Source organism: Carica papaya, chromosome 2 (genome assembly GCF_054855325.1).
Source record: "Carica papaya isolate Zhongbai chromosome 2, ASM5485532v1, whole genome shotgun sequence".
Lineage (NCBI taxonomy): Eukaryota > Viridiplantae > Streptophyta > Magnoliopsida > Brassicales > Caricaceae > Carica > Carica papaya.
In genome coordinates this window covers 18556833-18574359 of record NC_142310.1, presented here as the reverse complement: position 1 = coordinate 18574359, position 17527 = coordinate 18556833, and the positions used below count along the sequence as shown (strand labels likewise).

Sequence of the window (17527 nt, the reverse complement as noted above, 5' to 3'; positions counted from 1 at the left end):
GGCTTCAAAATGAAGAACGACAATTTTTCTCCCTTATAATGATAACTCTCATAAACGAGCATCTATCTTCTCTATCCGTGGGAACCCAAAACGAGAAAAATATATTACCAACTCAAATATGTCAACTATGTAAGAAAAAGGATTTCATCGAAGTAACTTTTACTTCCAAACAAACAAATCAAAAAATCTTTACTTCAAAACAAAAGTTGAAGCCAAATATCTTTAGAGTTGGGACAACTTAGGGACCAAAATAGTTTTATTTTGTTATAATAACTCGAGAATGTCAAGCCACAATTTACTTCTCACCAAAAAAATTAGTAATCTTTATTTATGAACACTATGAACTCTCATTTTTAAAACAATGAACAAAGGCATTTTAACCGAGGAATGGAAGCACATCAAGATAATTAAAGTGGCTTCAAAATAAAGAACGACAACCTTTCCCCCATAGAATGACAATTCCCTTAAACGAGCATCCATCTTTTCTATCCGTGAGAACAAAAAATTGGAAAAACATATTGTCAAATCTATAAGAGAAATGATACACTCTGCAAGAGAAAGCATTTCATCAATGAAAATAGAAGTTACTTCGATGAAATACTTTCTCTTGCAGAGTTTGCATCCTTTCTCTTATAGATTTGATAATATGTATTGATAAGGATTTCATGCTAAATAAAATATTATATTAGTTAAAGTTCTAATAATATAATTATATCTTATAATTAGAGTCCAAATAGAATAAAGATAATCAATATATATATATCTTTTAAATAAAAACAAAACATAAGTAATAAAAATTAGAAGTTTATTTTCTCCAAAAAATTTTAATATATTTTTTCAATTTTTTGACTTCTATTTTCAAACCAATATATCGAAAAATCTTTACCTTAAAACAAAAGTTCAAGGCAACTTTTTTTAGAATTCGGACAACAAGAACGACCAAAGTAGTTTTATTTTACCACAATAACTCGAAAATCATTACCTTTCGCAGCAAGACATGTTTACTTTTTACAAATTGATAAAACACACTTTCTGTTTCTAAACTATTACTTAAGTCTCTCTTACTTGTCAAGCTGTTATGTTTTCCATATCCAACATCACAAAATAATTATTTTTTAGAAAAACAGCAAAAAACTTTAAAACAACGTATTAAAAAAATATCTTGTTCCATTAAAAATATTCTAGCATAATTTTTTGTGTTTCATCTACCTGAGGGACTAGGGGAAATTTACTTTCCCTCAATAAATCGATGAACATTATTTTTCTTAGATACTAGGGCACTTATTTTAGAACAACAAATCTATCCACCCTCAATATTAAAACAATGAATGAGAGACTTTGATGGAGGAATGAAAGCACATCAAGTTAATTAAAATGTCATCAAAATAAAGAACAACAACCTTTCTCATATAGAACGACAATTCCCATAAAAAAAGCATCCATCTTTTCTTTTCATGAGAACCAAAAATTTTAAAAACAAACTGTCATCTCTATAAGAGAAAAGATGTCAGCTATGCAAGAAAAAGGATTTCATCGAAGTAACTTTTACTTCTAAACCAACATATCGAAAAATTTTACTTCAAAACAAAAGTTGAAGCCAAATCGTTTTAGACTTAGGACAACCGGAGGGACCAAAGCAATTTTATTTTGCCACAATAATTCAAGAATGTCAAGCCACAATTAAGTTCTTTCCAAAAAAATTGGTAATCTTTATTTGGAAACACTATGCACTCTCGTTTTTCAACAATGAATCAATGCATTTTCACGGAGGAATGGAACACATCAAGATAATTAAAGAGGCTTCAAAATGAAGAACAAACAACTTTCTCCCATAGGATGACAATTCCCATAAACGTACCTCCATCTTTTCTATCCATGGGAACAACAAATTGGGAAAACATATTGTCCAATATGTAAGAGAAAGGACGCCAACTCTGCAAGAAAAAGCATTTCATCAAAGTAACTTCTATTTTTAAACCAACATATCCAAAAATCTATACTTCTAAAATAAAAGTTCGATGCAATTTTTTTAAGAGTTGAGACAACAAGAGGGACCAAAGAATTTTTATTTTGTCACAATAACTCGAGAATCATTCTTTTTCGCACCAAATGGACGGCCCAGATGCGTCCCCGCGCGCACGGACGGCACAGATCAAGCGTGCGCACGGACGGCACAGATGCAAGCGCACGGACGGCCCAGATGCACGCGCACGGACGGCCAAGATTCAATCAAGCACAAACGGCCCAGATTTAATCAAAATGGACAGCTGTGATCAAAAGGCAAAAGAGTATAAATAAAACCCCCACACCTGACCACAAAAACCCTAGCCGCCTGCCCTCGCCAGAGAAGACGAACCAAACGCCGGAGGAGCCGGTCGCCACCACCCGCCGCCGCACCGAGGAGTTTTTCGACCGCCGATCGAGGTAAATTTCATACCCCCGACTCGTTTTTCAATGCTGAGTTTCCCTGTGGCCAAATCGGAGCCAAAATCCCGGCCAAACGGCCGAAAAACACGGCCGAAATCCATCGGCACCGCCGCGCCTCTCGATTTTTGCCTCCGATGAGGCCCTTTCCGGCCTCCGTTTGATACAATTTTTATATCACCGTGATCACCATTCTTTTCTCTACAGGTTGATCGGAGCCAAATCACCAAAACACGAACCTCGCCGGAGAGCCGCCGCACCCGAGAGCACCGCCGCCGGTAAGCTTCGATTTTTCGTAATTTTTTTGCCCCCCGAGGACCTTAGGGTTGTTTTATCGCAGGGACCGATGCAAGTGTGGCCGAATTCGGTCGGAAACGGCAGAAAACGGCCAACCCGAGGCGAATCACCGCCGCAAGCGACGGCGCCGTCGCTGGAGCACGGCGGAGCCGCCGTGCCGAAATTGCGATATTGGCCAAAAGGGGCCCTAGATCTAATTTGGGATTTTTTGGGACACATGCAGGTACCAGTAGTGCGTTTCAGTTCCCTGGAAAAAAATTCAGGGAAAATTAGGGACAGCCTGTAGGCGCACTGTAGAGCCGTATTCGGACCCCGAAACAAGTAATGACCCCTCACCCTATTTTCTATCACGGTATTAAAGTTCAATAAATGATAAAACGATATTTCATGAATCAACAGCTGTGTGAAATTATTTAAGGTTGCTAATGGAGCCCGAGTCTAGTATATTTGTCGGTCAGTTGTTTGTTCTATTTTACAGTTTTAAATGCAGTATGATGTCTGATGTTTTTATTTCATAGTTTCGTGCGCATGTATTATTGTTTTATTAATTATGGGTGAATGACTGAGAACCCGATGTTGTATGTTGTCTTGTTTGACATAAATTACTGGTTTGCTTGTTTGTGTGTGAATTGATGGTGCTGACTGAGAAAAAGGGGAATGAAAAGTTATGTAAATTGATAATTGTATAATGTGGTCTGCCTGACTAAATATCTTGGGAGATGGTGGACGGACCGGGTCCGTAGGGAACCCTACCGGGATTGTGGTCTCTCATACCGGACGGGGTATGGAGACCTTATGTGTTTTGGCGTCCATACCGGATGGGGTATGGGGACGGCCCGTTTCACCCTCATACCGGACAGGGTATGGGGACGGCCCTGAAATCTGATTACAAGTGTTAAGGGTTCACGGGTAGCGGGACCCCTATGGATCCCCATAGATACTAGTAGGCTAGTAAACGAGGAAAAATATGTTGTGTAATGATTGAATTGCAAAATGCGTTATAAATATTATGTTATACAGTTCATATGATTTCATGATGATGATAATGTTATTGCTTTCGTATATTGTTTTATGAATTTCATCGAGATAAGCGGATAGTAAAGACTTTTATTATTGATAAAAGAATTTGTGGTAAATTATGCTCCATTGGTCTTTTTGTGTTTTCTACCCACCTTTACCTCCGTGACGGTGAGATAGTGTGATGTCTTTACTGGGCTGGTGTATCTCATTCCTTATTTAATCATTTCAAATCAAGAAGACATTGTTCCTGAACCCGTTCCGCAGGAAGACGGCTAAGGGGACGCCTAAAGACTCCGTAGTTATATTTATAGCTTTTATTTTCGAGTTTCTCTTTTAATTAGTTTGTTTTTTTATATTTTGAGCACATTTTTGGTTTTAGTGTAAGGGATGTTAATCAAAATTTTTATTACGCTTCCGCATTTGACCTTTTTAAATACACATATTTCATTTTAAAATTCCGGGGCCGTTACAAAGACATGTTAACTTTTTAAAAAAAACTAATAAAACACTTTCTGTTTCTAAACAATTACTTGAGCCTCCCCTACTTGTTAAGCTGTCCATATCCAACATCACAAAACAATTATTTTTTAGAAAAACAGCAAGGAACTTTAAAACAACATATTGCTAAAAAAAAATATGAAGTCCCAACCAAAAAATCCTAGCACACTGTTTGGTGTTCCATCTACTTGAGGGATTAGGGAAAATTTATTTTCCCTCATTAGATGCTAGGCGCGCACTTATTTTGGAACAACCAATCTATTCACCCTCATTTTTAAAATAATAAGTGGGATTTTCGCCGAGAAATGAAAGCATATCAAGTAAATTAAAATGGTTTCAAAATAAAAATCAACAACCTTTCTCCCATAGAATGACAAATCCCATAACTGAGCATCCATTTTCTCTATCCGTGGGAACCAAAAATTGGAAAAACACATTGTCAACTCTATAAGATAAAGAATCTACGCAAGAGAAAGATTTTATCGAAGTAACTTTTACTTCCAAACCAACATATCAGAAAATATTTATTCCAAAACAAAAGTTGAAACCAAATCTTTTTAGAGTTGGGACAACCCCTCTGACCAAAGCAGTGTTATTTTCCACAATAACTCCAAAATGTCCAGCAACAATTTACTTCTCTCCAAAAAATTAGTAACTTTATTTGGGAATAGTATGCACTCTCATTTTTAAAACAATCAACTAAGATATTTTTACTAAGTAAATAAAGTGGCCTCAAAATGAAAAACGACAACCTTTCCCCCATAGAATGACAATTCCCATAAACGAGCATCTATCTTTTCTATCCATGTGAACAACAAATTGGGAAAACATACTGTAAAATCTCTAAATGAAAGGATGCCAACTCTGCAAGGGAAAGAATTTCATTGAAGTAACTTCTATTTTCAAACCAACAAATTAAAAAAAAAAAATTATTTCAAAATAAAAGTTGAAGGCAATTTTGTTTAGAGTTAGAGACAATAAGAGGGACCAAAGCAATTTAATTTTGCCACAATAACTCGAGAATATCAAGTCACAATTTACTTCTCTCCAAAAAAAATTGGAAATCTTTATTTGGGAAACACTATGCACTCTCGTTTTTGAAATAATGAACTGAGGCATTTTCACCAAGGAACGAAGAACATCAAGATAATTAAAGTGGCTTCAAAATGAAGAACGATAATCTTTCCCCCATAAAATGACAATTCCCATAAACGAGCATCCATCTCTTCTATCTAAGGGAACAACAAATTAGCAAAACATATAGTCAAATCTATAACAGAAAGAATGCCAACTCTGCAAGAGAAAGAATTTTATCGAAGTAACTTCTATTTTCAAACCAACATATTGAAAAATCTTTCTTTAGAAATAAAAGTTTAAGGCAATTTTTTTAGAGTTAGGACAACAAGAGGAACCAAAACAGTTTTATTTTGCCACAATAACTCAAGAATGTCAAACCCCAATTTACTTCTCTCCAAAAAAAATTGGTAGTCTTTATTTGGGAACACTATGCATTCTCATTTTTTAAACAATGAACTGAAGCATTTTCACTGAGGAAAACAAAGTACAACAAGATAATTAAAGTGACTTCAAAATGATGAACGACAATCTTTCCCCCATAAAATGACAATTCCCATAAACGAGCATCCGTCTCTTCTATCCAAGGGAACAACAAATTGGCAAAACATATTGTCAAATCTATAACAGAAAGGATGCCCATTCCGCAAGGGAAACCATTTCATCGAACTAATTTCTATTTTCAAACTATCATATCGAAAAATCTTTATTTCAAAATAAAAGTAAAAGGCAATTTTTTTTTAGAATTGGGGCAACAAGAGGGACCAAAACAATTTTATTTTGTCACAATAATTCGAGAATGTCAAGCCAAAATTTACTTCTCTCCAAAAAAATTGGTAATCTTTATTTGGGAACGCTATGCAACTGAGGTATTTTCACCTAGGAACGGAGCACATCAATATAATTAAAGTGACTTCAAAATGATGAACGACAATCTTTCCCCCATATAATGACAATTCCCATAAACGAGCATCCGTCTCTTCTATCCAAGGGAACAACAAATTGGCAAAACATATTGTCAAATCTATAATAGAAAGGATGCCCACTCCGCAAGGGAAATCATTTCATCGAACTAATTTCTATTTTTAAACTATCATATCGAAAAATATTTACTTCAAAATAAAAGTTAAAGGCAATTGTTTCAGAGTTGGGGGCAACAAGAGAGACAAAGCAAATTTATTTTGCCGCAGTAACTCAGAGAATGTCAAGCCACAATTTACTTCTCTCCAAAAAAAATTGGCAATCTTTATTTGGGAACATCATGCACTCTCGTTTTTGAAAACAATGAACTGAGTCATTTTCATTGAGAAACGAAGCACATCAAGATAATTAAAGTGGATTCAAAACGAAGAACGACGATCTTTCCCTCTTGGAATGACAATTTCCGTAAACGAGCATCCATCTCTTCTATCCAAGAGAACAACAAATTAGTAAAACATATTATCAAATCCATAACATAAAGGATGCCAACTCTGCAAGGGAAAGCATTTCATCGAACTAACTTCTACTTTCAAACTACCATATCAAAAATTCTTTACTACAAAATAAAAGTTAAGGCAATTTTTTTTAGAGTTAGGGCAACAAGAGGGACCAAAGCAGTTTTATTTTGCCACAATAACTCGAGAATATCAAGCCACAATTTACTTCTCTCCAAAAAAAATTGGTAATCTTTATTTGGAAACACTATGCACTCTCGCTTTTGAAACAATGAACTGAGGCATTTTTACCAAAGAACGAAGCACATCAAGATAATTAAAGTGGATTCAAAATGAAGAACGACAATCTTTCCCCATTAGAATGAAAATTTTCCATAAACGAGCATCCATCTCTTCTATCCAAGGAAACAACAAATTGGCAAAAAAACATATTGTCAAATCTGTAACAGAAAGGATGTCAACTCTGTAAGGGAAAGCATTTCATCGAATTAACTTCTATTTTCAAACTACCATATTGAAAAATCTTTATTTCAAAATAAAAGTTAAAAGGCAATTTTTTTTAGAGTTGGGGCAACAAGAGGGACCAAAGCAGTTTTATTTTGTCACAATAACTTAAGAATCATTCTCTTTCGCATCGAGACATGTTTACTTTTTAAAAAAATTGACAAAGCACATTTTCTGTTTCTAAACTATTACTTGAGCCTCTCTTACTTGTCAAGCTGTTTCTTTTTCCATATCCAACATCAGAAAACAATCACTTTTTAGAAAAACAGCAAAAAACAATAAAACAACATTGATTAACATTGGTTTTCTTAGATGCTCGGCGCACTTATTTTAGAACAAAAAATCTATGCACCTAAAACAATGAATGAGGGATTTTCACAAAGAAATGAAAGCACATCAAGTTAATTAAAAATGACTTCAAAATGAGGAACGACAACCTTTCTTCAATAGAACAACAATTCCCATAAAAGAGCATCCATCTTCTCTATTTGTGAGAACCAAAAATTGGGAAAACACATTGTCAACTTAGTAGGAGAAAGGATGTAGACTTTGCAAGAGAAAGAATTTTATCGAAGTAACTTTTTTTTCCAAACCAGAATCTCAGAAAATCTATATTTGAAAACAAAAGTTGAAACCAAATTTTTTTAGAGTTGGGACAACCAAAGGGAGCAAAGCAATTTTATTTATCCACAATAACTCGAGAATGTCAAGCCACAATCTTATCCTTTCTAACAAAATTGGTAATATTTATTTTGGAACACTATGCACTCTCGTTTTTAAAACAATGAACTGAGGCATCTTCACCAAGGAACGAAGCACATCAAGATAATTAAAGTGGCTTCAAAATAAAGAACAACAATCTTTTCACCGTAGAATAACAATTACCATAAACGAGAATCCATCTTTTCTTCCTGTGGGAACCAAAAATTGGAAAAACACATTGTCAACTCAATAAGAGAGGATTTCATTGAAATAATTTTTTCTTCCAAACCAACATATCGGAAAATCTTTCAAAGCAAAAGTTGAAACCAAATTTTTTTAGAGTTGGGATAACCGGCAGGACCAAAGCATTTTATTTTGCTACAATTACTTGAGAATGTCAAGCCACAATTTAATTCTCTCCAAACAACTTGGTAATCTTCGTTTTGGAACACTATGCACTCTTGTTTTTAAAATAATGAACTGAGACTTTTTCACGGAGGAACGAAGCACACCAAGATAATTAAAGTGGCTTCAAAATGAAGAAAGACAATCTTCCCCCATAGAATGACAACTTCCATAAACAAGTATCCATCTTTTCTTTCCAGGGGAACAAAAAATTGGGAAAATACAGTCATTTCTATAAGAGAAAGGATGTCAACTTTGCAAGAGAAAGAATTTCATCGAAGTAACTTTTTCTTCCAAACCAACATATCAGAAAATCTTTACTTCAAAACAAAAGTTGAAACTAAATTTTTTTATAGTTTGGACAACTAGAGGGACCAAAGTAATTTTATTTTGCCACAATAACTCGAGAATGTCAAGCAACAATTTATTTTGAAACACTATGCACTCTCTTTTTTAAAACAAGGAACTGATGCATTTTTACCGAGAAACGAAGGACATCTAGACATCTAAAGTGGCCTCAAAATGAAGAACGACAATCTTCTCCTAATAGAATGACAATTTGCAAAAACAAGCATCTATCTTTTATTTCCATGGGAACCAATAATTGGGGAAACATATTGTCGACTCTATAAGAGAAAGGATGTTAACTCTACAAGAGAAAAGATTTTATCGAAGTAGCTTTTTCTTTCAAACCAACATCTCGGAAAATTTTTACTTCAAAACAACAGTTGAAACCAAATTTTGTTAGACTTGCGACAATCGGAAGGACCAAAGTAATTTAATTTTGCCAATAACTCGAGAATGTCAAGCCACAATTTAATTATCTCCAAAAAAATTGGTAATCTTTATTTTGGAACACTATGCACTTTCGTTTTTAAAACAATGGACTGAGACATTTTTAACAAGGAACGAAGCACATCAAGATAATTAAAGTGGCTTCAAAATAAAAAATGACAATCTTTCCCCCACATAATGACAATTCCCTTAAACGAGCATCCATCCCTTCTATCCGTGGGAACAACAAATTGGGAAAACATATTGTCAAATATATACGAGAAAGGATGCCAACTCTGCAAGGGAAAACATTTCATCGAATTAACTTCTATTTTCAAACCAACACATCGAAAATCTTTACTTCAAATTAAAAGTTCAAGGCAATTTTTTTTAGAGCAAGAACAACAAGAGGGACCAAAGCAATTTTATTTTGCCATAACAACTCAGAATCATTCTCTTTCGCACCAAGACATGTTTACTTTTTTAAAAAACTGACAATGCACACTTTCCGTTACTAAACTATTGCTTGAGCCTCTCTTACTTGTCAAGCTGTTTTTTTTTCCATATCCAACATTTGAAAATAATTATTTCTTAGAAAAACAGCAAGAAACACTAAAACAACATATTAATAAAAATATTTTGTTCCAATTAAAAAATCCTAGCACATTTTTGTGTTCCATCTATCTGAGGGACTAGGGAAAACTTACTTTCCCTCAATAAATCGATGAATGGCACACTTATTTAGAAACAAATTTATCCACCCTCACTATTAAAACAATGAATGAGGGACTTTCATGGAGGAATGAAAGCACATCAAGTTAATTAAAATGCCATCAAAATGAATAATAACAACCTTTCTCCCATAGAACGACAATTCCCATAAAAGAGCATCCATCTTTTCTTTTTGTGGGAACCAAAAAATAGAAAAACACATTGTCAACTCGTTAAGAAAAATGATGTCAACTCTGCAAGAGCAAGGATTTCATCAAAGTAACTTTATCTTCCAAACAAACATTTAGGAAGATCTTTACTTCAAAACAAAAGTTGAAATCAAATTTTTTTAGAGTTGGGACAACTGGAAGGACCAAAGTAATTTTATTTTGCCACCATAACTCGACAATGTCAAGCCACAATTTAATTCTCTCCACAAAACTTGGTAACTTTTATTTTCGAACACCATGCACTCTTGTTTTTAAAACAATGAACTAAGGCATTTTCGCCGAAAAACAAAGCACATAAAGATAATTAAAATGGTTTCAAAATGAAGAACGACAATCTTTCCCCCATAAAATGACAATTCCCATAAACGAGCATCCATCTTTTCTTTCCGTGGGAACAAAAAATTGGCAAAACACATTATCAACTCTATAAGAGAAAGGATGTCAACTCTGCAAGAGAAAAGATTTCATCCAAGTAATTTTTTCTTCCAATCCAATATCTCGAAAAAAATTTATTTAAGAATAAAAGTTGAAACCAAATTGTTTTAGAGTTGGGACAACCAGGACCAAAGTAATTTTATTTTGCCACAATAACTCGAGAATGTCAAGCCACAATTTAATTCGCTCCAAAAAAATTGGTAATCTTTATTTTGAAACACTATGCACCCTCGTTTTTAAAACAACAAATTGAAACATTTTCACCGAGAAACGAAGCACATCAAGATAATTAAAGTGGCTTCAAAATGACGAACGAAAATCTTTCCCCCGCAGAATGACACTTCTCATAAATGAGCATCCATTGTTTCTTTCCATGGAAACCAAAAATTGGAAAAATACATTGTCAACTCTATAAGAGAAAGGATGTCAATTCTGCACGAGAAAAGATTTCATCGAAATAACTTTTTCTTCCAAACCAACATATCAAAAAATCTTTACTTCAAAACAAAAGTTGAAACCAAATTTGTTTAGAGTTGGCAGAGGGACCAAGGCAATTTTATTTTACCACAATAACTCGAGAATATCAAGCCACAATTTAATTCTCTCCGAAAAAATTGGTAATCTTTATTTTGAAACACTATACACTCTCGTTTTTAAAACAATGAACTGAGGCACTTTCACCGAGGAACGAAGCACATCAAGACAATTAAAGTGGCTTCAAAATGAAGAACGACAATCTTTCCCCCATAGAATGACAAATTTCATAAACGAGCATCCATCTCTTCTATCCGTGGGAACAACAAATTAGCAAAACATATTGTCAAATCTATAACAGAAAGGATACCAACTCTGCAAGGGAAAGCATTTCTTCGAACGAACCAATACATAGAAAAATCTTTACTTCAAATTAAAAGTTCAAGGCAATTTTTTTTAGAGTTGGAACAACAAAAGGGACCAAAGCAGTTTTATTTTGCCACAATAACTCGAGAATCATTCTCTTTCACACCAAGACATTTACTTTTTAAAAAACCTGACGAAGCACACTTTCCGTTACTAAACTATCACTTGAGCCTCTCTTACTTGTCAAGTTGTTTCGTTTTCCATATCCAACATCAGAAAAATATTATTTTTTAGGAAAACAGCAAGAAACACTAAAACAATGAATTAAAAACAAATATTTTGTTCCAATCAAAAAATCCTAGCAAATTTTTTTGTGTTTCATCAACCTGAGGGACTAGGGGAAATTAACTTTCCCCCAATAAAAGGACGAACATTACTTTTCTTAGATACTAGGCGCACTTATTTTGGAACAACAAATCTATCCACCATCACTATTAAAACAATGAATGAGGAACTTTCACGAGGAATGAAAGCACATCAAGTTAATTAAAATGGCATCAAAATGAAGAACAACAACCTTTCTCCCATAGAGCGACAATTCCCATAAAAGAGCATGCATCTTTTCTTTCCGTGGGAACCAAAAAATGGAAAAACACATTGTCAACTCTATAAGAGAAATGATGTCAACTCTACAAGAGAAAGGATTTCATCGAAGTAACTTTTTCTCCCAAACAAACACATCGGAAAATCTTTATTTCAAAACAAAAGTTCAAACCTAATTTTTTTATTGTTGGGACAACCGGAGGGAACAAAACAATTTTTTTGCCACAATAACTCGAGAATGTTAAGCCACAATTTAATTCTCTCCAAAAAACTTGGTAATCTTTATTGTGGAACACTATGCACATTCATTTTTAAAATAATGAACTGAGTCATTTTCACCGAGAAACGAAGCAGGTCAAGATAATTAAAGTGGCTTCAAAATGAAGATCGACAATCTTTCCCCCATAGAATGACAATTCCCATAAATGAGCATCCATCTTTTCTTTTCGTAGGAACAAATTATTGGGAAAACATATTGTCAACTCTATAAGAGAAAAGATGTCAACTCTGCAAGAGAAAGGATTTCATTGAAGTAATTTTTTACTCCAAACCAACATCTCGAAAAAATTTTACTTCAAAACAAAAGTTGAAACCAAATTTTTTTAGAGTTGAGACAAGAGGGACCAAAGCAATTTTATTTTACAACAATAACTCGAGAATGTCAAGCCACAATTTAATTCTCTCCAAAAAAAATTGATAATCTTTAATTTGTAACACTATGCACTCTCGTTTTTAAAACAATGAACTGAGGCATTTTCACCGAAAAACGAAGCACATCAAGATAATTAAAGTAGCTTCAAAATGAAGAACGACAATCTTTACCCCATAGAATGACAATACCCACAAACAAGCATCCATCTTTTCTTTCCGTGGGAACAAAAAATTGAGAAAACACATTGTCAACTCTATAAGAGAAAAGATGTCAATTCTGCAAGAGAGGAATTCATCGAAGTAACTTTTTCTTCCAAACCAACATATTAGAAAATCTTTACTTTAAAACAACAGTTGAAACCAAATCTTTTTAGAGTCAAGACAACCGAAGGGACCAAAGCAATTTTGGTCCCTTCGGTTGAGCATCCATCTTTTCCTTTCGTAGGAACAAAATATTGGGAAAAGATATTGTCAATTCTATAAGAAAAATGATACCAACTCTACAAGGGAAAGCATTTCATCGAAGTAACTTCTGTTTTCAAACCAACATATCGAAAAATCTTTACTTCAAAATAAAAATTCGAAGCAATTTTTTTTAGAGTTGGGATAACAAGAGGGACCAAAACAGTTTTATTTTACCACAATAACTGGAGAATCATTCTCTTTCGCATCAAGACATGTTTACTTTTTAAAAAAACTAACAAAACACACTTTCCGCTACTAAACTATTACTTGAGCCTCTTACTTGTCAAGCCATTTTGTTTTCATATCCAACATCAGAAAAACAATTATTTTTTAAAAAACAGCAAGAAACACCCAAAAAACATATTAAAAAAAATATTTTGTTCCAATCAAAAAATCCCAGCACATTTGTTTGTGTTCCATCCACCGAGGGACTAGGGGAAATTTACTTTCCCTCAATAACTCGATGAACATTATTTTTCTTAGATGCTAGGGGCATTTATTTTGGAACAATAAATCTATGCACCCTCAGTATTAAAACAATGAATGAGGGACTTTCACGGGGGAATGAAAGCACATCAAGTTAATTAAAATGGCTTCAAAATGAAGAACGACAACATTTCTCCCATAGAACGACAATTCCCATAAAAGAGCATCCATCTTTTGTATCTGGTGGAACCAAAAATTAGAAGAACACATTGTCAACTCTATAAGAGAAAGGATGTCAACTCTGCAAGAGAAAAGATTTCATCGAAGTAAGTTTTTCTTCCAAACCAAAAAATCGAAAAATCTTTACTTCAAAACAATGTTGAAACCAAATCTTTTTAGAGTTGGGACAACCGGAGGGACCAAAGCAATTTTATTTTGCCACAATAACCCAAGAACGTCAAGCCACAATTTACTTCTCTCCAAAAAATTGGTAATCTTTATTTGGGAACATTATGCACTCTCGTTTTTAAAACAATGAATTGAGGCATTTTCACCGAGGAATGGAAGCACATTAAGATAATTAAAGTGGCTTCAAAATGAAGAACGACAACCTTTCCCCCATAGAATGACAATTCTCATAAACGAGCATCCATCTTTTCTATTCGTGGGAACAACTAATTGGGAAAACATTTTGTCAAATCTATAAGTGAAAGGATGTCAACTCTACAAGAGAAAACATTTCATCGAAGTAACTTTTATTTTCAAACCGACATATCGAAAAAATTTTACTTTAAAATAAAAATTCAAGGCAATTTTTTTAGAATTGAAACAACAAGAGAGACCAAAGCAGTTTTATTTTGCAACAATAACTCGAGAATCATTCTCTTTCGAATCAAGAACATGTTTACTATTTTAAAAAAACTAACAACACACTTTCCATTTATAAACTATTACTTGAGCCTCTCTTACTTGTCAAGTTGTTATGTTTTCTATACCCAACATCAGAAAATAATTATTTTTTAGAAAAAAAAAAGCAAGAAACTTTAAAACAATATATTAAAAAAAATATTTAGCTCTAATAAAAAAATCCTAGCACATTTTTTTATAAGCCATCTACCTGAGGGACTAGGGAAATTTACTTTCCCTCAATAAATCAATGAACATTATTTTTCTTAGATGTTAGGCACACGTATTTTGGAACAACAAATCTATTTGGGTTATTTGGAAAGAAAGAAATGTTAGGGTCTTTGATGGGAAAGAGTTAGGGTTGTATAAATTAAGAGATAGGAGAATTAACTATTTTGGGTCTAGTTTGCTTGATCATGATATTGTAAGAGATAAAAATTTTGGGGATATCAATGATATACTAACTACTTTGTAAATTGCTTACGCCCAGTACCCCTTTTTTTGGTACCTTGTTAATATACACGTTACCTTTTATTTCAAAAAAAAAAAAAACTAAATATACGAAAATGTCTTGTGGCATTCCCAATGTTACAAAAACATTAAAACTTTCAGAATTTCATAAGATTGACCATATCAAACAGATTATGGGTAGGCAGGAACGTTCAAGTATTTCTTAAGCCTAGACGAATCTCTAGGTGCGAAAAAAGAAATCCTTCAATAGAGATTCACACAAATCACAATTTATTTCAATCAAACAAAAAAAATCAAAAATCCATAGCAACTAACCATTTCAGGACGTACGAGAACCAAGTTTCCTCACTGGTACAAGTAGATGCAGAAGAAAAAAAGGAAAGGTTGCAGCACAGGCTAAAAATGCCATTTTTCTTAAATAAGGAAATGTAAATGACATGGATAAAAAAGAAAAAAGAATGTAACAGCTAATTACTTCAAAACACTAAATCTGAACGTATTTCCTAAGCCCTTTCATTACCATTTGAGGACTACGAACCCTAGAATATAAGAACACTAAATAGGTCCTGTAGCAATATCAAGACCAGTAAAATGATAAACAAGAAATCCATTTACCATCAATAAACAAGAAGTCAAATAGTTTATTAATCTGTTGACGGTTCTTAAAGTATACTAGACAACACGCAAGAAAGAGGAAAGAGACTTTAGTTCAAATGATACTCTCATACAAAGGCGGAATCAGACTGAAACCTGTATCTTTGAGGCAGAATTGAGCATTCTAAACATCTCAAGAAAAATACGAGCATGCTTCATCATAGACTTATTTCAAATAAGCATACTAGTGAAGGTCAACAAGATGAGTATGTACAAAAAAGATTAACCAAAACACAGAAAAGATAGTGATTACGGGCATAGAACCGACTAATCGACTATCTCAAGAATGATGTATTCTTCATTAATCCATAAGATAATTAATGCGTACCTCTCACAAATTACTGTCTCTTCCCTTTACCTAGCTTGATCGCTCTTTTCCTCGATCTCCCTTGAACTGATTAGAACCCAAAAAAAGCCTGGGAAAACCCTAAATGCCCACAACAGAGAAGACCTAGAAGAAGAGCCCGTCCTCTGCAATCTTCCTCCATAGGAACACCGGCAGAACCCACTTTCTTGGCTTTTCTTTCCGCCGAGAGAGGACAAGAAACCCTCAATGTTCGATAGTCTCTTTATTTCCCTTACCAAGAAACCCCAAATCCCGACACCTCCAAAGGCCGATGAAAAAGAAAGCTCCCCCAGTAAGAATCTCTCGATTTGTCCTCTAACCCTTTAACGAGTTCTGACCCCTCTTTACTCACCCGCGCTTTTGACACCTATTCCACTGTTCTCAGGTTCTTCGTTGGCTCCATTCCGTGAACCTATCTTCCTTCTCGCTTTCTCTCGAGCTCACCTACCCAGTCATGCCTCCCCGTCGTCTCCTCTCCACTTCCTTCTCTTTCTCTGGCAACGCCAAAACACTACAGAGGAGAGTTTTTCTCCATTTGTCTGCTTGCGAAGGGAATATAAAGAGCCTCTGTCGATCTTCAGATAACCATTAGAACGCTCCTTTGAAAGAATAGACTGTTGTTTGAACCGGCCCAGACAGACTGTTTGGATCGAGGGGATCGCAAAACCGGATAGGGTTGTGTTTTGTGTGTCTTAATGTAATATATATATATATATATATATATAAATTATCCTCTAAAAATACATAATGGTCTAATATATATAGCGTCTTAAAAAATATATTTTTTTATTTTTTTATTCTTGTACAGGTTTTTTTACTTTTTTTGTTCTTATATTTTAAAATTTATTTGTATTAATATATCTTTATTAATTTTTATTAAGTCATTTGTTACGTATTATTAGACTTGATATATGATATTATCTAATTAGATGTCTTTTAACATTATATATCACTTAACATCTTAGGTATATAAATAAATTAATATTTAATATTTTTAATTAAAAATTAAATAATAGTTGAAGGGGCATAGAAAATAAAAAACAAATTAAAAATGCTATCAAATCTTTAAATATGTCAAGCAAATTCATCGAGGCAAATTTTGATTTATCCATACACATAACACAATACATTACGAGTTGGAGCAAAGATTAAGGAGCTTTTTGTTTAGAGTTAAAAAAAAAGTGAAGCAAAAATAAATTTATGTGAATGAATCCTAATATTCACTCAATTGCTCTCACAAGCTTTCATCCGAGCACATCGAACTCTAATTTATTTCATTTAAATTTTAAGCAATATTAATTAGTTATAAAAAATTTATTTCAAAAATAATATGTGTAATACCCGAACCTGAAAAGCGACCTGAGATAATTTTTATTTTTTAATTATTAATTTAAAATAATCAGTTAATTTATTTTATCTTTATTTAAGTAAAATTTTGAAAAATAATGAATTAGGGACGAGATTGAAAATAAATTTTTTTAAAAAAGTAAAGATTTGAGTTATAAAAATATTTTTAAAAAAAAAATTAGAAACAATGAGTCAAAGTATAAATAAAAAAAGTTCGGCAACATAGGACTGCCCAATCAAAACCCTAGACAAACCAGAACGCGCCGCATGGCAAGGCACGCTGACATCGGTGCCATGCGGGATGACAC

The 17527-nt window shown here is 33.6% G+C and overlaps 1 long non-coding RNA gene across 1 annotated transcript; it reads right to left on the bottom strand.

Annotated features, from left to right (window-relative positions):
- Positions 1–1629: 1629 nt before the first annotated feature.
- Positions 1630–16552, bottom strand: LOC148268836 (uncharacterized). Its single transcript, XR_015817096.1, has 2 exons — positions 15855–16552; positions 1630–1934 (listed from the first exon to the last, which is right to left on the bottom strand). It is a non-coding gene; the product is annotated as an uncharacterized LOC148268836 (long non-coding RNA).
- Between the last annotated feature and the right edge of the window lie 975 nt (positions 16553–17527).